At 43.5% G+C, this 20,178-nt stretch overlaps 1 protein-coding gene across 3 annotated transcripts in view; it reads left to right on the plus strand.

The window, feature by feature from the left end:
- The window catches only part of JARID2 (jumonji, AT rich interactive domain 2), a 328,805-nt gene that overhangs the window by 216,978 nt on the left and 91,649 nt on the right, over window positions 1-20,178 (plus strand). The window lies entirely within an intron of this gene.

Below are 20,178 nucleotides of genomic sequence, written 5' to 3' on the forward strand. Positions count from 1 at the left end.
CCAATGTGTTACCGGTGCAGGGTGTCCAGGTACCAATGTGTTACCGGTGCAGGGTGTCCAGGTACCAATGTGTTACCGGTGCAGGGTGTCCAGGTCCTTGGTGTTTTGAACAAAGAATTGTACAAAACGCACACACAAAGCAATGAGGAAAAAAAAGCAGATTTATTGAAACGAAAGTACACTCTACAGGCAGGGTGTGGTAGCTCCTGTTTGTAATCCCAGCATTTTGGGAGGCCGAGGTGGGCGGATCTCTTGAGGTCAGGGGTTCAAGACCAGCTTGGTCAACATGGTGTAACCCCGTCTCTACTAAAAATACAAAAATTAGTCAGGCATGGTGGCTCACGCCTGTAATCCCAGCTACTCGGTAGGCTGAGGCTGGGGCATCACTTGAACTTAAGAGGCAGAGGTTGCAGTGAGCTGAGATTCAGGAAAAAAAAGGAGGAAAAGCACACTCTACAGAGAGGGAGTGGGCCCAAGCAAGCATCTCTGCTTGGTTGCAGAATTTTCTGGGGTTCAGATACCCTCTAGAGGTTTCCCATAGGTTACTTGGTGTATGCCCCATGTAAGTGAAGAGGGTGAAGTTTCCTGCCATAGATGGAAAGTTTGGAACGTTACAGAGTTACTTACTTGGGCTAGAAGTGCTCTAAGGTTGGCGGTTTTCCATCTGATTTAGTTCTAGGAAGTCCTTAGGCTCCCTCCCTCCAGACCCGGTTCTCCTTCTTCAGAAGCCCAGGTTTTCCAATAAAGTTAGATGTTTGGTTTGTATCTAAGCTGTTAAAAGCTACTTAAAAGTGTCTGAGCCTCTCTGTTTCCTTGTCAGATAAATGCAACCATTACACCTTATAGCATTGGTTCTAACCCAGTATTTCTCACACGTAAGCGTGCATCAGAATCATCTGGAGGACTGGTTAAAACACAGACTGGCTAGGTCCTGCCCTGAGAGTTTTTGATTCAGCAAGTCTGAGGTGGCGCCTGAGAGTTTGCATTTCTAATATGCTCCCAAATGATTCTCTCGTTGCTGGTTGGAGAACCACACTTTGATAAGCACCACTCCGAGGGCTGTATGTGATTTAAAGCACGCGTTACGTTATTACCCTTAAATAATAAGCACACATCCTACATGTAGTTGCTGGGTAAGCGAACAGTAATTATGTCTGTGGTTAAGAAATTTTAGGGCCAGGTAGCCCCATTTCCTTATAGGGACCTTTTCCTTTGCATGTCCCCAAATGTTTCCTTCCTCAGCTTGTTCATCTGCCTTGTGCCGAGAAAGAAAAGTAATAATGTCTTTCCTTCCCTTGCGGTTTATTTGAAATTATTTATAGTCTAGTTGTTGGCTACACGCCTCCTCCCCAACCCCCATGTCTGTCTCTCTCTGTCTGTATGTGTGTGTGTGTAATTTCAGTTAGGCAGTCGCTTAGGTGGTGTGCGTCCTACCTAAGGGCATGTCATCTAAGTGAAAGTCTTTTCCTGAGGTAAGCAACTTATTAGAGCAAACAATGTGATTTAATCTTGGATTTGCTTTGTATTAGGCAGTCATATGCTGGCTTTAATTTTGTATTTATAAGATTATTCCCATCTTCCTGTGGGTTGCAATACATGGTGCTTCCCTGGGCCAGGTCGATGCACCCACTACTGCCCACTCACATCATTGCATCATACAGGACTGGGGATGTTTTTCTCCATTCTTTTGGTGATATGGGGAGAAAATATGACAGTGCTCTCTCTTTGATAGTTGTTCTTTTCTCTTATAATTAACATTTATGAATGATACTCTGACGGACAATAATGCAATATCCATCATACCCCTGTTTTTTTAATTCTTTTTTTTAGGCCATTAGAGTTTTTCCCATAGCCCTCACTCTCCAGGGTGTGTGTGTGTGTGTGTATATGTGTGTGTGTGTGTGTGAGTGAGTCAGGGGTAGAATATTTGTGTATGTGCCAGTGTACTTTACTTTCCCTGTTTTCACATGTTTCAACTTGCACAAGACTTAATTTGTACCCAGTGGGGGAATCTGCTCGTAAAACACATGTACCTCCGTAAGTCTGTCTCCACCCTTCACTATGTTCCTAACAGGTTTTTTTTTTTTTAATGAAGTTTTGTTGTAGACCAGAGAATGAGAGATGACACTAAGTAACACTGTAGCTGTCCCTTGATGCACAAAATTCACGTTTCTGTGATGGACAATTCCATATACTCCCCAGTCAATGACTTATCTTTTAAAATGGAATTTGTTGTATTTTTAGCCTGTGGGGTTATTTAGGGTGGTGGTATCTTTCAGAGAGTATTGCATATAGATAGATTACGAGGAGCCAGTTCCCTAGAGGAGCTGATGGGGAGAGAGATTTTCAAAAAATTCTTAGAAGGGCAAATAGGGTCAGCTGTCATCTTTGTTTATTTTAACCACTGTGAAGTGTGGAAGAGAACATTGGTTTTTCATTGTCATGACAACGGAGGCTCTTCACACCCCTGGGCACAACAGGAAATGAACCCATTCATTTATCCAAATGTGAGTCTCAGAATCCCATTATGTGAACTCCATGGAGTGTTAATTCAAGTATTTTGATAGAATGTTATTGTGTATTCTCTAGTAGTATTTAATAGTTGCTTAATCCTACTCAAGTCACTGAATACCCTTCTTGATCTGCTGTTTTCCTCATCTATCAGGAGGAGATAAGATTTTCATCTGTAGGACAGTGTTTCTCAGCTTTCTGTATCTTGGGCCTTAACCTCTGCTGGAAGAGGACTTTGAAGTTTTGCAGTCTATATAATTCATGAAATTTTTACTTTCTACTTTGTAAGTAGGTTTGCGTTTCCTTCAATAGAAAGATAGTTTGTTACCGCCAAGTAAAAGCCTTCATTCTGGCTGGTTTATTTTTGATTTCTAGAAGTTCTGTTTGGTTCTTTTCCATGTTAGGTTACATTCAAATGTTAGTTTCAGTGTTTGTGCAGTGGTAGTTTCAGTGTTCACTGTTTCAAGTGTTAGTTTCCTGTTATGCAGATATTTTCAAACTTGGCTTTTATTTGTTTCAACATAGTCTGATGATTCAAATTACTGACTGACATTTTCCCAGTTGGACGTCTGCTGGGTTTTCCTCATGGTGCTTTATTTCCCCTGAATGTGAAAAGTTGTTTGGGGGGGAATTCATTGAGACCGGAGATGAAAAAACTCTCCTTACAGAGGGTTCATGTATGTTTTTGCTGCATCCTTTAGGGTATCATCAGTCCAACATTATTTAAACTAAATTCTTGAGAGATTATTTTTGGATTCCAAATCCTCTTGAGGGCCACCTAAGTTTTACAACTTCTCAGGAAAGATATCCAGCCTTTGGGAATCCCAGCTTAATGTAAGAAAGTTGTCTCCTGTTAGAGCCCCATTTTAGGGCTTGGAGGGTGGGAGGATGTCACCTTCCTGCCAGTGCCAGTGCCAGTGCCAGGGAAATCAAGTTCAGGTTGGTTTGTGTCAGAAGCACAAAAGTGGAGTCATTTCTCCACGGGTAGGTCTGGGTTCTAGCTTTTGTTCTTAGAAATTCTGTCAGTAGCCAGGTGCGGTATAAGTGTAAGCTGGTTGGCACATTGGAGTTTCAGTGCCTTGAGGATTAATTTAAAAAAAAAATTTTTTTTTTAAACTTTTAACTTCAGGGGTACAGAGCAAACCAATCCCAAAGCTAGCAGAAAACACAGAAAAGCTTTGCTGCATTTTATGGCTTCTAGTGAAATGGGGAAGGTTTTCTTGTCTCCCTCTCAGGGCGTTCGATGGAGGAGTGGCTCACTGCTCATACCTCTAGGGGAGCATACAGACGGACGGGTTGTGGGGCTGCAACCCCACGGCAGTGTCTAGGGGTGAATGTTTACAACTGAAGCCCCAGTGGGTGTGTGTTACAGGGTGTTCCTTTAGTTTGCTGCCTATAGGCGGCTTGTTTTAGCTCCATTAGACCCCCTTCCTTGAGGACAGAGGGATTTCTGTAACCTGTGGTTTCTTGCTGGTGTACCAGAAGAATCGGATCACACGTGGGCTTGGAGAATGAATGCAGGGTTTTATTGAGAAGTACCTCTCAGCAGATCGGGGAGCCAGAAGGGAGTTGATTTTCCCTTGGAGTTGGGAGGCATGCTGGTCGATGGCCACTTGTGTTGTCTTCCACTGACGTGTTCCTCAGGACGCCCAGCAGCTTGCGTCTATGCCTTGCTAAGGTCTCGGGTTTTTATAGGTTTTCATAGGCCCAGGATGGGGGCGTGTCAGATCAGAGTGGTCCTGGAAAATGCAACATTGGGCAGGAAGGCAGAAGTGCCTGTCTTCGCCTAGGTCTTGGGAGTAGAGCCTAGCCAGGGGCCACGCCCTTCCTCTACCCAGCCCTTCCCTCCCCCACCTTCCCTGTCATTTAAAGGGACCATGCTCTTCCATTCCCAGCACTCCTGTATCACTAGTTGCCTACCACCTGGGAGGCCCTGTTTGAGAAGCATGGGATTAGAAAAATTCCAGTGATGTCTTCTGTTTCTAGTGGTGTGGACTCCTGCTTGGAATGCTTTTCTTGCGATTTTTTTTTTTTCCCATAATGTTGATATTCTGTGTTTTCCTATTCAGTTGTAGTGAGTTCAGTTCAGGGAAGAATGAGATTCAAGTGGACTGTGCTTCCCTGAGACAGCATTTGAGTGCTCTTCTGGTCACCTAGGTCTTGGACTTCTGGACCTCTACATGGACCCCTCCCAGCATGTCCAGGTCCTTCTTAGAGCCCAACTGCAGGGGGCCACCCTGTCCTTCAGCCGCGTGGTTTTACTGTTCAGCTTCCGCGTAGATTCTACCTGGAAGCCCAGGGGTGCGTGGTCGTCTGTTCATCCGGGAAAAGTCCCTTGTGGTGAATGATTGAGTTCCCAAGCCGATTTCTGTCCCAGAGGGAGGTTGTTTCAGGGACTCGTTGGGAATGGCAGTCTCCACTGACTCTGTGGTATAGTCTAGGTCATAGTTTATGTTGTGATGCTGTGACTGGATTATGTCACACTTCATGAAACCTAAGCCTTCCTGTTCAGACCTGAAAGGTAGAGCCTGTGGCTCCTTCATTGTCCATTCCCTATGGTCTGTCCCTTTTTCTGTCCAGCTCAATCATACCGTGAACCCTTGGCCTCAGCTCTGTATTCACATGCACTGTCTCCTACGCTTACATTGTGGAAGTCCTCCCTTAACCTAGTTAGGCACTAGGGTTGTCTCTCTGCAGTGCTAATTTGTGCTAGGGTTGTCTCCCTGCAGTGCTAATTTGTGTAAAATTCTCTGCTTTTAAAGTTATATGACATAAAAAATTAGAAGAAACATTTTTTAAAAAGAGGAACTTTTTTCTACTCTCTTAAGTTCAGCTTTGGGGAGTCTGCTAATTAAATGGACGAAAGACAGATTAGCAAGAGGGAAAAAAACAGATTTAGTTGAGTTCACAAAGAAATGTGACTCTAAGTAAGAGGAGGTTAGAATATACCATCCTAGAATTGCTTGAATTCGGGTAGCAGAGGTTGCAGTGAGCCAAGATCATGCCACTGGACTCCAGCCTGGCGACAGAGTGAGACTCTGTCTCAAAAAAAAAGAATTTACCATCCTACTGGGATGGGGGGGGCAAAAGGGTGATTCTGGGAGGACAAATGAATTCTTAGGAGAGGGTGGAGAAAGACCACTTAGGAATAACAGGTGAATTTTTGGAAAGATAAGTGGGCCCTTAGCAGAATAGATAGAAGATAGAATATTTTTTTGTCAGTGTCTGTTAGTATTGTTTTCCAAACCCACACAGGGTTAATGTCTCGGGGCCTGTTCTGGGTATGAGGTTAATATAGCTGCTTTCTGAGGGTATTTTGGAAATGGGTTGGGGCGGGGGTGGGATGGGGCAGAAGCTTGAAGTGTCCAGCTGGAAATGTTCTCATTTACAAATTGCTGGAGGAGGAGCCTCAACGACCCTTCCCAGGACTGATACATGGCTGCGAGTGTGGAGTTTGGCAGTGGATTGACATAGTTAAAGATGGATGCCTCTTTGATCAAACGGAGACCATTAGGGCATGTTTAGGCTGGCGGAATTGGAGAGTTGCATTATAAAGAGAGTAGTTATGCATCCCCCCCTCCCAGTGCCTGTCACCCACATCTTTATGAACATGATTCTGCATTTGCCCGGTTGGCTGGCAGAACATTCTGCTGAAGCCAACAGTGAGGGAGATGTACATACGTAGCTTTTTTCATCTGTGAATTGCAGCGTGGAGAAGGATGTCGTTCATTTCCATGATTCCTTTGCACATCATTGTTTCTGACCAATTTGGACAAAATGTGATTGTTTTTCTTACAGTTCCAACTCCTTTGTTATTGTGATTCCCCCTTACGGCCCCCCCTTTAGAAGATCCTTTAGGCAAATGTTACCCTTTCTCTGAAGTGGTGGCTTGCCTTCCTGTGGTGGTGCAGCATAGCTTGAAAAGAGCTAGGAAACAGTTTTCCTCCACAGTATCCTTCTAACTATTCCATTGAAATAGCTTTATTGTGGCCATGCTCGAGGCTCACACCTGTAATCCCAGCACTTTGGGAGGCTGAGGCAGGCGGATTGCTGAGGTCAGGAGTTCGAGACCAGCCTGGGTAACATGATGAAACTCTGTCTCTACTAAAAATACAAATATTAGCTGGGCGTGGTGTTGACTGCCTGTAATTCCAGCTGCTCGGGATGCTGAGGCAGGAGAATTGCTTCAACCCGGAAGGGGGAGGTTGCAGTGAGCTGAGATCGGGCCATAGTACTCTAGCCTGAGAGACAGAGCAAGACTCTGTCTCCAAAGAAAGGGGGAGGGGGGAGCTTATTCTGGTTTCAGGCAGTGGAACAGGGGAGAATGAGGTAAACCCAGCTACAGTGCCTCTCACAGGAAGCATCACAAACATTAATTACTCCTGGTGCAAGAGGACTCAGTGAAGCTAGGTTTGAGGCTGGGGTAAAAGATAAGATGTTGGACATTACTCATTTAAAAAGTTTTTGGCTCAAAAATCTTATCATTGGCTGCCTTCATTGTTGGAGGTTTGTAAGTCTGTTGCATGGATCTCTATCCTCCTCCTGTACTTGCACCCCACTGTTATGTTTTGTTAGGATCCAGTGCAATTTATTCTCCCGTTTCTTTCACTCCTCGTTAGACTTTTGATCACGCTTCCCTCTGTTTTGTAGTGCCATCCAGAGAAAACGAGCAGATAGAGAGGCTTTGTGAGGAACCTACGATGGATATGTGGCTGCAGCCTTCTTTGGAGGGTTTAAGCTGCACCGAAGGAGGCTGACCTTGTGGCTTTATCATTTCCTGTCTACAGACAAGGAAAATGGGCTTAAGCAGGAGGGATTAATGAAGGACTTAATTGAACAGGAAGTCTTTGTCTTTCAGCCCTTCAGAATTACACACAGCTTGGGTGTTTTTATCTTGAGTCCTGTTTAAGAGATTGGACTTCTTTTCTCAGGATGTTTCCGGAAACTGAGTGGGGATCAGAAATTGTCATGGAGTTAAAATGCTAAAGAAGAGGGGAAACAAGCCAGCTTCATTGGATGAGGAGAAGGACTTGTTTTGATTTCCTCATTCTTCCCAGTCTCACCCCTGGGAGTTTCTGCTACTGGCTTGGCTCAAAGCCTTGAAAACCCATAGACTACTTTTGTCATGTCACAGCAAATGCAAACATGTTGTCTCTGGAAAGGAACTGTGAGGCTCATGTGTTAAACCAGCAATGCTGTACCTTTAGCAGAGTGTTGCTGGTTCAGTGCCCGAAACACAGATAACATACTTGACCTAAAGGCCCCTTGTGAGTCAGAATGACTTTACCTTCTTGGAAATGTTTTGACTTGAGATCTAGTCAGGAGATATTCTTGTCCGACCCTTTTGAGGGTTCATATAAGCTGTATACAATTAGATGGACATGTATGTCCTGCAGATACTGCTCATCTGGTGTCCACTGCTGCTGTCTACATATGTGACCTCTTTCAATTTAGTGCACATTCATGACATCAGGTGGATTCACAGCTTGCATCAGTAGACTGGTCCTTGGCTGATGAAAAACTGAAAGGACTTTCATGTTGTACTGGGGCGAGGTGTCTGAGGTCATGGAATGGTTATTAAGATTGTAAACAAGGTAGAATATTGTGAGTTGGAAGGGTTGGGCTGACCGCTTTGCATCCTGCCTCCCAACCCCTCAGGTCCCTCTCTTTGGTTTGATTCAGTGATGCCGTTTGGTTTCTGTCTCGTGGCCTGAAATATGGTACCATGTGCGGCGTTGAATGTTAGGAAAAATTTAAGGCTGCTTGAGGGATATTCTGGGCATTGTTAGAGGGGAAGTTGATTTGCTCACCTTGCCCTGTTGCCCACTTTCCATTGGCACAGTTTCTTTGGGTTTTATTTAAATTTTTATTCTACCAATGTGTCCTCTAGAACTGCTCCTGCAGGTGCCAGTGACACAGATCTGAGACACTGTGTCTGTAGTAACCTGCGAGCTCGTTTTTAAGTGGGAGAATGTGCCGTTGCTTCAGCATCACAGAGCACAAACACTCAGAAGGTGGAGGAGAATTAGTTTTACGTTCATTAGCTATTAGCAGATTTTAAAATTATGGTTGTGTTTCTTCATCTTATGCATTTTTAACAAATGTCGTAAGAGACAGTGTGTCTATTATAGCAAATGCTTTTCTTACAAAGCAGACTTCACTCCACATTTTGGTTGGTGATAGTTTAATGCCCCATACTTTGAAAATCACAAATGATTATGGTCCAGGCAACTAAAAAAATTTTTGTCAGAGCCCCAAAATGTGGGTTTTCTGATACTCATCAAAAAAGGCTAAATGCTATGGGTTTTCTGATACTCAGAAAATGTAGGTTTTCTGAAAATCACCAAAAAGGGCTAAATGCTGTGTGTTTTATCTCTAGCCATGTTTCTTAGGATCTAAAAAAAGCTGGATTGTATATTTCTAGATGTTTTCCATACAAGTAAAGAACTTTGGGGTGTAATGAGTTGGAGGGGTGAGACGGTTTTGCTAATAGTGTTTATAGACCTACTTTCTGTGAACAGTGGCTGGGCTCTTAACTGGCACCAGATTTTAGTGCAGGTTCTAAAAATTGGCTAATACCAGTGCTTGTCATGATTTAGCATTCCTTTTTTTTTTTCCCTCAGGGGTGATCCCACAGCTGGAGTGTAAAGACTCGCTACTGCCATCTATTGGTGCATACTGGCTACTTCCTGAGATTTGCTGTGGGTGGGGAAATTGCCTGGCATCCCTTTTCTATTTGTTACCCTTTAAATAAAGAAACTCTCTGTTAGCGAACTTACTGCGTGAGAGTGAGGGCATATAAGATGCCAGAGCCCACTCCGGTCCTTCTGGGACTTAGTGGTCACTTAGTGGTCTGTCATGCCTAATGGACGGTTAGGACCCGACCTACCGCGCAGCTCCGTCTGGTGTGATATTTCTGGTGGGAAGTTTCTGCAGCTATCTTAGAAGCATTCCCCTGGATTTTATTTTATTTTATTTTATTATTTTATTTTATTTATTTTTTGAGATGGAGTTTCGCTCTTGTTGCCCAGCCTGGAGTGCAATGGCACGGTCTCGGCTCACCGCAACCTCCACCTCCCAGGTTCAAGTTATTGTCCTGCCTCAGCCTCCTTAGTATCTGGGATTACAGATGCCTGCCACCACGCCCAGCTAATTTTTGTATTTTTAGTAGAGACGGGGTGTCACCGTATTAGTCAGAATGGTCTCGAACTCTTGACCTCAGGTGATCCACCATGCCTGGCCTGGATTTTTATTTTTTAATATGCTGTATAGCATTGTAGAATACAATTTCTTTTTATATTTCTCTTTCTTTTTGGACAAAAGGAAGTAAAACAAGATTCTCGCCTCACAGGGTCATTCCGTTTGCCTTTCCAAACATGCCCACTGCCAGGAGAGTTTTGGCAATTTGCAGTTGGGTGTTGAGTAATCTAAAATTGGGAGACTGCTAGGGTTTTTGTTGAAATGATATTTTAAAAACTAAATAGGGAATCCCATCGAGAGATAGTAGAGAGGCAAATTAACATTTTAACTGGCTCTTCTAGGCTTTTAAAACTGAATGTACTTTAGATAATTTGTTCACACCTTGTAACTACAACAGCCTATTAGAAATTACTTTGGCCAGATCCTGACTGGATTCTGTAGGTACTTGCATGTGTTACTCTGACTCTTACTATCTTTATGTAGTCCCTGCTGTAGATCTGCTTTTTGCTTGAGACTGTCCTGAGACCAGCAGTCTTTGTCGAGAAGAGTATTTGTGCCTCTTCCTTCCTGGGCTTGGAGATGTAGCCCTCATAACAACAGGGTTATGCTGCATGGGGATGGCAGCACAGACAGCCTTCCATAGGTGGTAAACTATAACTGTGTCATTTGTGACTGACAGAACAAAAGGGCTTTGTTGCCACTTTAATTGTTGATTAATGATGATCCCTCTCAAATTTGACGTGGTTGCTTTCTAGAACACAAAAGAACTCAATGTCACATGTTTCCTTGATCATGACAGTCATGATTTTCAGGCAGTCTTGGTTCTCTGACATTTCAGGATGCCATAGAAGATTTCAAGAAACATAATTGAATAATTTTATTAATCGAATAAAAAACTGTACTGCATATTACTTTTCATACTGTTTGTGCAGGATGTCACCAGCTGCCTGAGATTTATGTGCACCAAGTCATGTTTTATTTGGGAAAAAGTTGTTCATAGCTTGTAGATATTTAGTGCTATTATCTTTGATTAAAAAAATTTTTTTTTCTCTCTTTCCTCCCCCACTAATCCTTCCCTGGAATTTAAAAAAAAAAAAAAAAAAAGGTTCACCTTTCTCTCTGATGCCTATTTTCCACTTTAGTATTCCAAGGGAGTGAGGTGTCTGCGAGCGAGAATGGTGTCTTCCTGACGTGGTGGTGATGTTTGGATTTGCAAGGCTTGCCTTGTCTTTGGGCTGGCTTCTTAATGGATAGAGCTGATGAATATATTTGTAGGCAGTTACATTAGCGTTCCTAAGGGTGACTCACAGTTCTGAAGTAAGTTCATGTGTTGCCTAAACGAGTTACTCCTCATTGGAAGGGCTGAGTGGAAGGAAGTGCACATTACAGGTTGTATTGCTACTAATCTTTAAGGGAGTAGGGGAGTAGATTTTTGGAACTGTGATATCTTTCTAAAATACGTATGAATGCATTTTTCACCTCCCCCTCCACCTGCTGAAGTGCTAGGTGGTAGTCTTTAAAAGTCAGTATAGTTTGCTGTTTTACTGGTAGGTAGAAAGTTGGCACTAGAAATCTTCAGCAATATACTGTCAGTTTGGAGATTTAGATTTTACTTCTCCAAAATAATCAGGACTTTTCATCTACTCTTAGGAAATGATAGATCCAAAGGATTTATTACAGAAATCACTACATTCAGGTACCACTTGTGTTTTTAAGAGGAGGTCAAAGATCACAGAAGCTTGGAGCTAAACAGCCTTAGCTTCCCTTTGTTAATGGTCCTTAAAAAATCACATCAGAAAAAAAGACCCAGCTTGCCCTAGGTGACAGGTGAGGTGAACTAAACTCAGGTTTTGTGACGCAACTACTCTTTTGCTTGTACCACTCTGACAAAGCAAAACATAGTGTTTCATCTTGAGGGGAATTCAACTAACAAAAGGTTCCTTTACGCAAATTCCGGCTATGGCAGATGTTTACTCTAAATAGCTTCCTATGTAACTTAATTAAGACAAGTGCTGCAAATATTTAATATCCTGAGGTTTTTTGCACAAACAATTTCATCAGTTTATATGTAAAGCAAGAAATGAGGCCTGTGGACCACTAGGGCTCTGCCTCCAGAAGTACCATAAAGCAGGCATTCTGCGTAGGATAACTCTTCTTACAGAGCCAGCTGACCTCCCGTTTTGTCATTGTGTGATGCCCTCCCCTTCTGGTAAATCAAACCTTGACAGTTTAAAACTGTGAGAACTGGGTGGACCATGTGTTCAGGAGAATATGGTCTATGCTAGTGCCTCTCATTACAGAGTTTGGTATGAGTTGGTCTCTGCTAGCCTCTGGGTTCACTTGAGGATGTGTTTATTTTCTCTTTACTATTCAGGATGTTTACAACCATTCTGTGTGGTTTACCCGCAACTGCACTTGCATTTGAATTTGGTGGGCAGCTTGCCCTGGGTAGAGGGTATCCCTTGCCCGACCCCCCACAACCTCCAGTGCGCACACACACGGGCACACTCTTGTTTCTTTGAGTGGCTGCCAGGTTTGTAGTGTGTGTGTCTGGGGGTCGAATGGAGTGGGTAATTATTTTGGGGATGGAAACACGGGAATTTTTTTTTTTTTTTTTTTTGAATAGGCCTTTCAGCAAGTTGGCAAAGCTTCAGGACTAGCTCCCACACCGGCACAAAGAGCGCAGCCATGCCGGTCATTTTGCATTTGCCAGACACGGACTGTCTGATTTTTTTTGTTTTTTGTTTTTTTAAATGAACAGACCCTCCCTCCCACCCTTTCCTTGCCCTTTGTTTAAAATTGGGATGTAATCTAAATAATTGGATTTACCAGCTTACGTTTTGAATATTGGAAAATTGAGTTAATAAAATGATGTTTTGGCATGTACTTCCCTCATCTAGGGAACAGCTGTGCATTCACTTTAAGCCGCCTGGTCCCCCTTGCTCCTGCTTGCTCCAGCTGATTTGTGTGTCACGCCATGCCCTTCTTGGGTTTGCAGACTATCAGAAATCCTGGACAGAAATAGGATTTAATTAACCTGGAAATTGCTGTTGTGCCGAAGTTAGGGCTAGCCTAGAGATTGAGTGCACAGATAGCAATAAGCTGGTTAACTCTACACTGTTGACCCCAGAGGAAACCTGGAGAAACAGTGCCACCCTTGTGTGAAGCTTCTAATGGCAGGATGCCCAGGAAGCTTCTAAATCAATCATTTGGGGAGGAAGGGGCACAGGGAGGGTATTACAAAAGAAAAAGAAATATTTGGCATAGTACTGTTAGTTCATCCCTGGGTTTTTTTTTTTTTTTACAAGCATGGTCTCGTGATTTATTGGTTAACTTTCCATATATTGTTAGTGTGTATATTACCATGCTCCTTCGTTCTCATAAAGATGCTGTATAAATTTTATTTTAACAACAAAAAGTGAAGATTGATTTTGGTAAATTTTTAAGTGATGATTCCTAACAGCAAGTGAGAGGTGGCTGTGGGAGGCTTAGCAGAAAAAGAAAGTCGCCTTCTATGTAACTTAGAGAGGGGACGGATGGGGAAAGGGAAATAGGGATCTTTCCCCCTTGGAGCTCGTGCAGCTTGATCAAGAAGTACAAGTACTCTCTGGTGTATGTGGTGGTCTTGTTGCATGAGGTGTGGCGGGAGCCGCCTCTTGGGCCCAGCAACTGTGACTTGGGAACAGTTGTTATAGGAATGCCAAGGTGTAGAAAAGCACCTTGTGTCACAGGCCAGAGCCAGACCTGATTTGGCTTCTGTGAGATGATGGCGAGGATGGGCAAGTGGCATGGTAAATTCTTAAGGGAGGGCCATGTGGGCAGGTGCCTGGTTGGTATTTTTTTGTTTTCCTTTTCAAATATCAGCCTCTATATTGAAGACACAGTTTTATTCTTAATGAAACTGAATTCCTGTCTACCTTCAGGTAGGCTTCTGCTGGGATGGCTACTAACTTGACCTGGAGCAGAACAATACCAAGGCTCCTCCTCTCCTGTTGCTATTGGATCTGTCTCACAAACATCCACCAATCTCCCTTTTCCTCTGAGTTGCCATTCAGTCTGCCCCTCTGCTCAGATACCATGACTGTATTGGATTCTGCGATTCCTGAATCATGAGTTGTGGGTTGTATAATTCACAGCTCCTGTAACAGAGTAGGTTTCCTCCCCTTCTCCTTTCTCGCATCTACGGAGGGCTTCTCCTCCATACTTGGTAAGGCCTGTATATAGAAGTGGATCCGAAAGAGGAGACTGCAAGTAGAGAGTCCTGTGTATACCACCAGAAGGGCAGAGCAGTGGGTTTGGGGTTAGGTGGCTGGTTATGCAAGAGGTACTGCTTTAGGGTGGTCACTCTCTCTGAGGAGGAGGCTTCTGCCCAGAGACATGAAGGGAGTGACCTCCATTACAGAGTAACAGGCCTGGATTGTTTTCTTCCCTTGTCTGGCCTAGAGGATGAGAAGCCACCAGCCATGGCAAGATAAAGGGAGAGAGCATTCCAGATGGAAGGAGCTGTTTGGAGTAAGCAAGATCCCCTTGGACCATTCCTGCAATCTCTATCTTAGGCCATTTATTGCCACATAGAATATACTCTATGGGATCCCATACACTCCCATACTCCCATACACTCCCATATACTCTATGGGATCAAATTCGTGAATGGTCATTCATTTTAACACCCTTTCTCTTACTTTGAGACAGCTTCAGTGGCGTTCACTCAGCAGGGCTGATTTTGGTCATGAATGAGGGGCCATGGAGCTCCTTGGCCTGGCAGCTTTTAGTGAGGGGGTGCACGCCGGATGGCTGTGCTCACAAGGCTTTGCTTCACCTGCCACGTGGAGGTCGCGTGGCATGACATGGCATGGCAGAGAAAGCAGTCACGTGGGGACCCATAGGTTTGTTTGCTGGTCCTGTTTGTTCTGCCATCCAAGTTAGGTGACCAGGGGTGGTTCTCACCCTTCTCCTAGTTACTTGTGTGTACAGTGAAGGGGATCTTATTAAGATCCTTGAACATAACAAAGTGACCAGCCTTTCCCATTTCCCCAAACACCAAACAAACAGCGGCTCATATCCGTCTTCTCCTGAACTTATTTGAACTTTGTTGTCCTTTAATTCAGATACACGCTCCCAGTGATGATCTGATCTGAAACGTCTATTCCCTCACCCCCACTGCACCATCCCTGTGTTTTACAATATTGTAAATAAAATGTTATCCTTTGAATATATCAACATACTTCTTCCTCTGCTGGTTTACATTTACTTGATTTGATCTTTTCACCTTGGCTTGCTGGAGGGCTTGATTTAATTGGTTTCATTGACATAAAGGATACGTGTGGAGTTCCTAGAATTAAGGCGTCTTCTGTAAGGGATCTCCTTGAAGAATTAATAAAAAGTAAACATGGAAGGAAATTACACTGTGATTGCGACTTCCGTGGTGTGTGTGAGGGACACACACCTTCTCTGGGGCTGTGTGTTACCCAGGGCAGGAAGGCCCATCCTGACTACGTGCAAGGCCCAAGGCTTGGGAGGGCACACATTTTATTTTTCTCTCAAACATTTGTGTTTTTACTTCTTCAACCCCAGGAACCCCGTGCTCTCTTCACCCCAACCCCACAATGATTCTGAACCTCTTTTATCCCAGTTCTTTTCATTTTTGCTGTAATAATGGAATGGCAGGTGGTGTTCTGTTGAAAATGCCAGTCAGCTGATGGCAGGGAGTGAGGAAGTAAATGGTGTGGTGGGCGGGTATGTTGCCTCCCCTGGAGGGTGAGGCCCCAGAAGCTGCACCACCTTGCTCCTCATGCTTGCCAGGTGACTTCCTCCTTTACCCCAGGGTTCTGCTGCTGCTTCCATCAGCATCTCTAGGTGCAAATATTGTAGGTTTTCAGCACGTCCGAATCACTTTCTTCCATTTTCCTATATCCAGCATTCTAGAAGGAAACCCCTGTCCCTGAAGCCTGTCTGTACTGTTTGGAGTGCTTACTCAGGATTTGGCTGTGCCATTCCTTTGGTTGTGTGGGGCCAGGAAAAGCAGGGTCAACACTTTCGTAATCCCTGCGGGACTCTGCAGGTTGAAAAGCCACACCGCAGACCTGCCCTTTGTAGACAATACAGGTTCTTCTAGCCTCTTTATAAAAGATATTGGTTTGTCTTGTTCTTTAGTTTCTGGCTTCATCTGGGTCTCACAACTGTTTAATCACTTGGGAACTTGGCTTCTTCCTCTAAGGGGTAATTTATTTTACTGCCACTTTTTAATCTCTTATTGCCTTATTTTTCATAGCTTCCCTGGGAAAGTCACCAGGCACCAAGCACCTTTTATTTCAGCATTGGTGGGCAGCAGTTTATCTTTGAGGTCCTGAAATTGTAAAATATCTCACAGTGTCTCACTCCGTTGTCTGTGCTTAGTCTGTGTTTACTTGTTTGTTTCTCATTGTCGCTGCACAATCTTCTCATCGTGTGTAGCGTTTGTTTTCCCTGACTTCTCAAAAAGCTGTAAACACTTAACATCCTGTTCACATGCAGGCAATATTTCTATAAAATTCCTGCAATACTCAGAGTGCGAATTGCGTCCATTCAAATGAAGATGTATATATTTGTAATTGCCAATTAAAAACACTTTTCAGTAGAATGAAAAAAAACCAGCAATTTTTCTAAATACGGCACAACGTTTCCTTTGTTTTAAAACAGTCTGGGAGGTTGGTGGGAACGAAAGCCTCACTGGAAAAGGAGGCGGTTGTGTTGTGTCAGTTCACCTGGCAGCTGGTTGGAGTGTGGACCAAGGGCTCAGTAGCCTTCCCTCCTCGAGACCTGGCCATCACCAGCTGCCTGGGAATTGATGCGGAAATTGAGAGCCAGCCTTGAGAAAGTTTGATGGAGTGATTTTGTGTCTGTTGTGTCCCAATAAATTTGCTTGTATTTTGTCTTTTTAAATTGCCTTTTGTCCCTTTGTTCTATTTTCTTATGTAATTAAAAAAAAAAAAAAGTCATTTGTAACAGATGGAAAATTTAAAGGGGGAAAAACAACCAAGCAGAAACTGCTCCTCATCTGTGACAGATGAGGCTCTCTGATTGTCTGAAAATCCCCCTCACCCTAACCGCCCCCCACTTCATTGTCCCATGTGAAGGTCCTACCTCTGGGCTTCTGGTCTGTCATGTCTTCTATACAGGTAGGCAGTTGGTTGCAAAAAAGCTCTTTGTTCCCCATCACATAGAGATAGTGGCATTGCCTGATCCCACCCTCCCCCTTATTTTTTTTAAAACAACACTAGGGCATTTTTGTTAAACTTGATTCACTTCCTCCTGTTACCTTGTTAATATGACTATTTCATATCAGTTATTCCTGGGTTCTAAAGTGCTTTTTGGGCCAGGCGTCATGGCTCATGCATGTAATCCCAACACTTCGGGAGGCCAAGGCAGGAGATAGGCTTGAGGCCGGGAGTTCAAAACCAGCCCGGGCACCATGTGGGGAGACCCTGTCTCTATAAAAAAAAAACCGAGCAACAACAACAAGCCAAAAACAGCTGAGTGCAGTGGCACGTACCTGTAGGCCCAGCATTTTGCAAGGCTGAGGTGGGAAGATCTCTTGAGCCCAGGAGTTTAAGGCTGTAGTAAGCTATGATAGCGTCACTGCACTCCAGCCTGGGTGACAGAGTGAGACCCTGTTTCAATAAAAAGGTTTAAAAAACAAAAAAAAAAAGTGCTCTGTAATGACTTTTTTTGTAGATTTTTTTTTTTAAGGACTCTAGATTACCCAGTAAGTAGTTGGGAGTCACACTTTGTCCTTTTTGATGGATTGTCAGTTTGTATTAGGAATATTATTAGACAGTAGTGTTTTTGATGGTCATGGGGAGGCAAGAGTAAACACTGCTTAGGACATACAAGGGAATTTAAGGTTAAAATGAGATTAGAAATTCTTCATAATATTGTGGTACTTTATATTTGGGGAGTGTGGAGGATTTATGAAGTTAAATTTAAAGGTATTAGTTTTGACGAAGTAGGCAGTCGTGTGTGTGTGTGTGTGTGTGTGTGTGTGTATTTTGCTGTAGGAATTTGTTAAATATTGTAATTTTTTTTTTTTTTAAATGTTACGGCACTTTGAGCATCAACAGTTTAGGATGAATGCTTACTATTCTGTATAACCCACTCCCAACAATGTCTTCAAGGGAATACATCTGCCCTCTTTTACTTATTTAGTTTTTTTATTCGTTATTATTTTTGAGACACAGTTTCGCTCTTGTTGCCCAGGCTGGAGTGCAGTGACTTGATCTCGACTCATTGCAATCTTCGCCTCCCGAGTTCCAGTGATTCTCCTGCCTCAGCCTCCCAAGTAGCTGGGATTGCAGGAGCATGTCACCACACCAGGCTAATTTTTGTATTTTTAGTAGAGACGGGGTTTCACCATGTTGGCCACGCTGGTCTTGAACTCCTGACCTCAGATGATCCACCCACGTCGGCCTCCCAAAGTGCTGGGATTACAGGGGTGAACCCCTGCCCCCGGCACTTTAGTTTTATTAGTTAATTGTTTTGAGTGGGGTTGCATTATCCATCCTACGTAGTGTTTGGGCTTGTGATCGGGTCTGTTTTGATCCCTGTACTGTATTTCTTCATTCTTTTGTTTTTTTCCCTGCCCTCAAATAATGTTTTTCAAGTATCTCTATGAGCAGGTCTAGATGAACAGTTTAAAGTAGGACCCAAGTTCTCATCCTTGCGAGTGCTTACTATTCCATGAGTGGAGACCTTTACAATTAGAGGAAGAGTGACTATTAGGCAATTGATGATAAATATTAAGTTGATCATAAAGCAAAAATACGTTATTGTATTTATTGATGGAGAGACAAGGAAATTTCTTATTGGCTATTGTGTTAAAAAAGAACAAACCGGGCTGGGTGTGGTGGCTCATGTGTGTAATCCCAGCACTTTGGAAGGTCAAGATGGGTGGATCACCTGAGGTCAGGAGTTCAAGAGCAGTCTGGCCAACATGGTGAAACCCCACCTCTACAAAAAAATACCAAAATTAGCTGGGCGTAGTGGCGCATGCCTGTAATCCCAGCTACTCAGGAGGCTGAGGGAGGAGAACCACTTGAACCTGTGAGGTGGAGGTTGCAGTGAGCTAAGGTGGCAACAGAGAAAGACTCCATCACAAACAAACAAAATTCAGTTCCAGGATCCATTAGGATTCATTTTGATAGAAAGGAATTTCTACCTAAGATTTTCAGGTGAAAGATATTGAAATGTACTCTGTATGTCTCTTATACACATCTAGATGTGTATAAGAGACAGGTGTGTGTGTGTGTGTGTGTGTGTGTGTGTATTTTGCTGTAGGAATTTGTTAAATATTGTAATTTTCTTTTTTTTAATGTTACGGCATTTTGAGCATCAACAGTTTAGGATGCATGCTTACTATTCTATATAACCCACTCCCAACAATGTCTTCAAGGGAATACATCTGCCCTCTTTTACTTATTTAGTTTTTTTATTCGTTATTATTTTTGAGACAGAGTTTCGCTCTTGTCGCCCAGGCTGGAGTGCAGTGACTCGATCTCGACTCATTGGAATCTTCGCCTCCCGAGTTCCAGTGATTCTCCTGCCTCAGCCTCCCAAGTAGCTGGGCTTGCAGGAGCATGTCACCACACCAGGCTAATTTTTGTATTTTTAGTAGAGACGGGGTTTCACCATGTTGGCCACGCTGGTCTCGAACTCCTGACCTCAGATGATCCACCCACGTCGGCCTCCCAAAGTGCTGGGATTACAGGGGTGACCCCCTGCCCCCGGCACTTTAGTTTTATTAGTTAATTGTTTTGAGTGGAGTTGCATTATCCATCCTACGTAGTGTTTGGGCTTCTGATCGGGTCTGTTTTGATCCCTGTACTGTGTTTCTTCATTCTTTTGTTTTTTTTCCTTGCCCTCAAATAATGTTTTTCAAGTATCTCTATGAGCAGGTCTAGTTGAACAGTTTAAAGTAGGAACCAAGTTCTCATCCTTGCGAGTGCTTACTATTCTATGAGTGGAGACCTTTACAATTAGAGGAAGAGTGACTGTTAGGCAATCGATGATAAATATTAAGTTGATCATAAAGCAAAAATGCGTTATTGTATTTATTGATGGAGAGACAAGGAAATTTCTTATTGGCTATTGTGTTACAAAAGAACAAACCGGGCGGGCTGGGTGTGGTGCCTCACGTGTGTAATCCCAGCGCTTTGGAAGGTCAAGATGGGTGGATCACCTGAGGTCAGGAGTTCAAGAGCAGCCTGGCCAACATGGTGAAACCCCACCTCCACAAAAAAATACCAAAATTAGCTGGGCGTAGTGGCGCATGCCTGTAATCCCAGCTACTCAGGAGGCTGAGGAAGGAGAACCACTTGAACCTGGGAGGTGGAGGTTGCAGTGAGCTAAGGTGGCAACAGAGAAAGACTCCATCACAAACAAACAAAATTCAGTTCCAGGATCCATTAGGATTCATTTTGATAGAAAGGAATT

Source organism: Mandrillus leucophaeus, unplaced genomic scaffold (genome assembly GCF_000951045.1).
Source record: "Mandrillus leucophaeus isolate KB7577 unplaced genomic scaffold, Mleu.le_1.0 Scaffold82, whole genome shotgun sequence".
Classification (NCBI taxonomy): Eukaryota; Metazoa; Chordata; class Mammalia; order Primates; family Cercopithecidae; genus Mandrillus; species Mandrillus leucophaeus.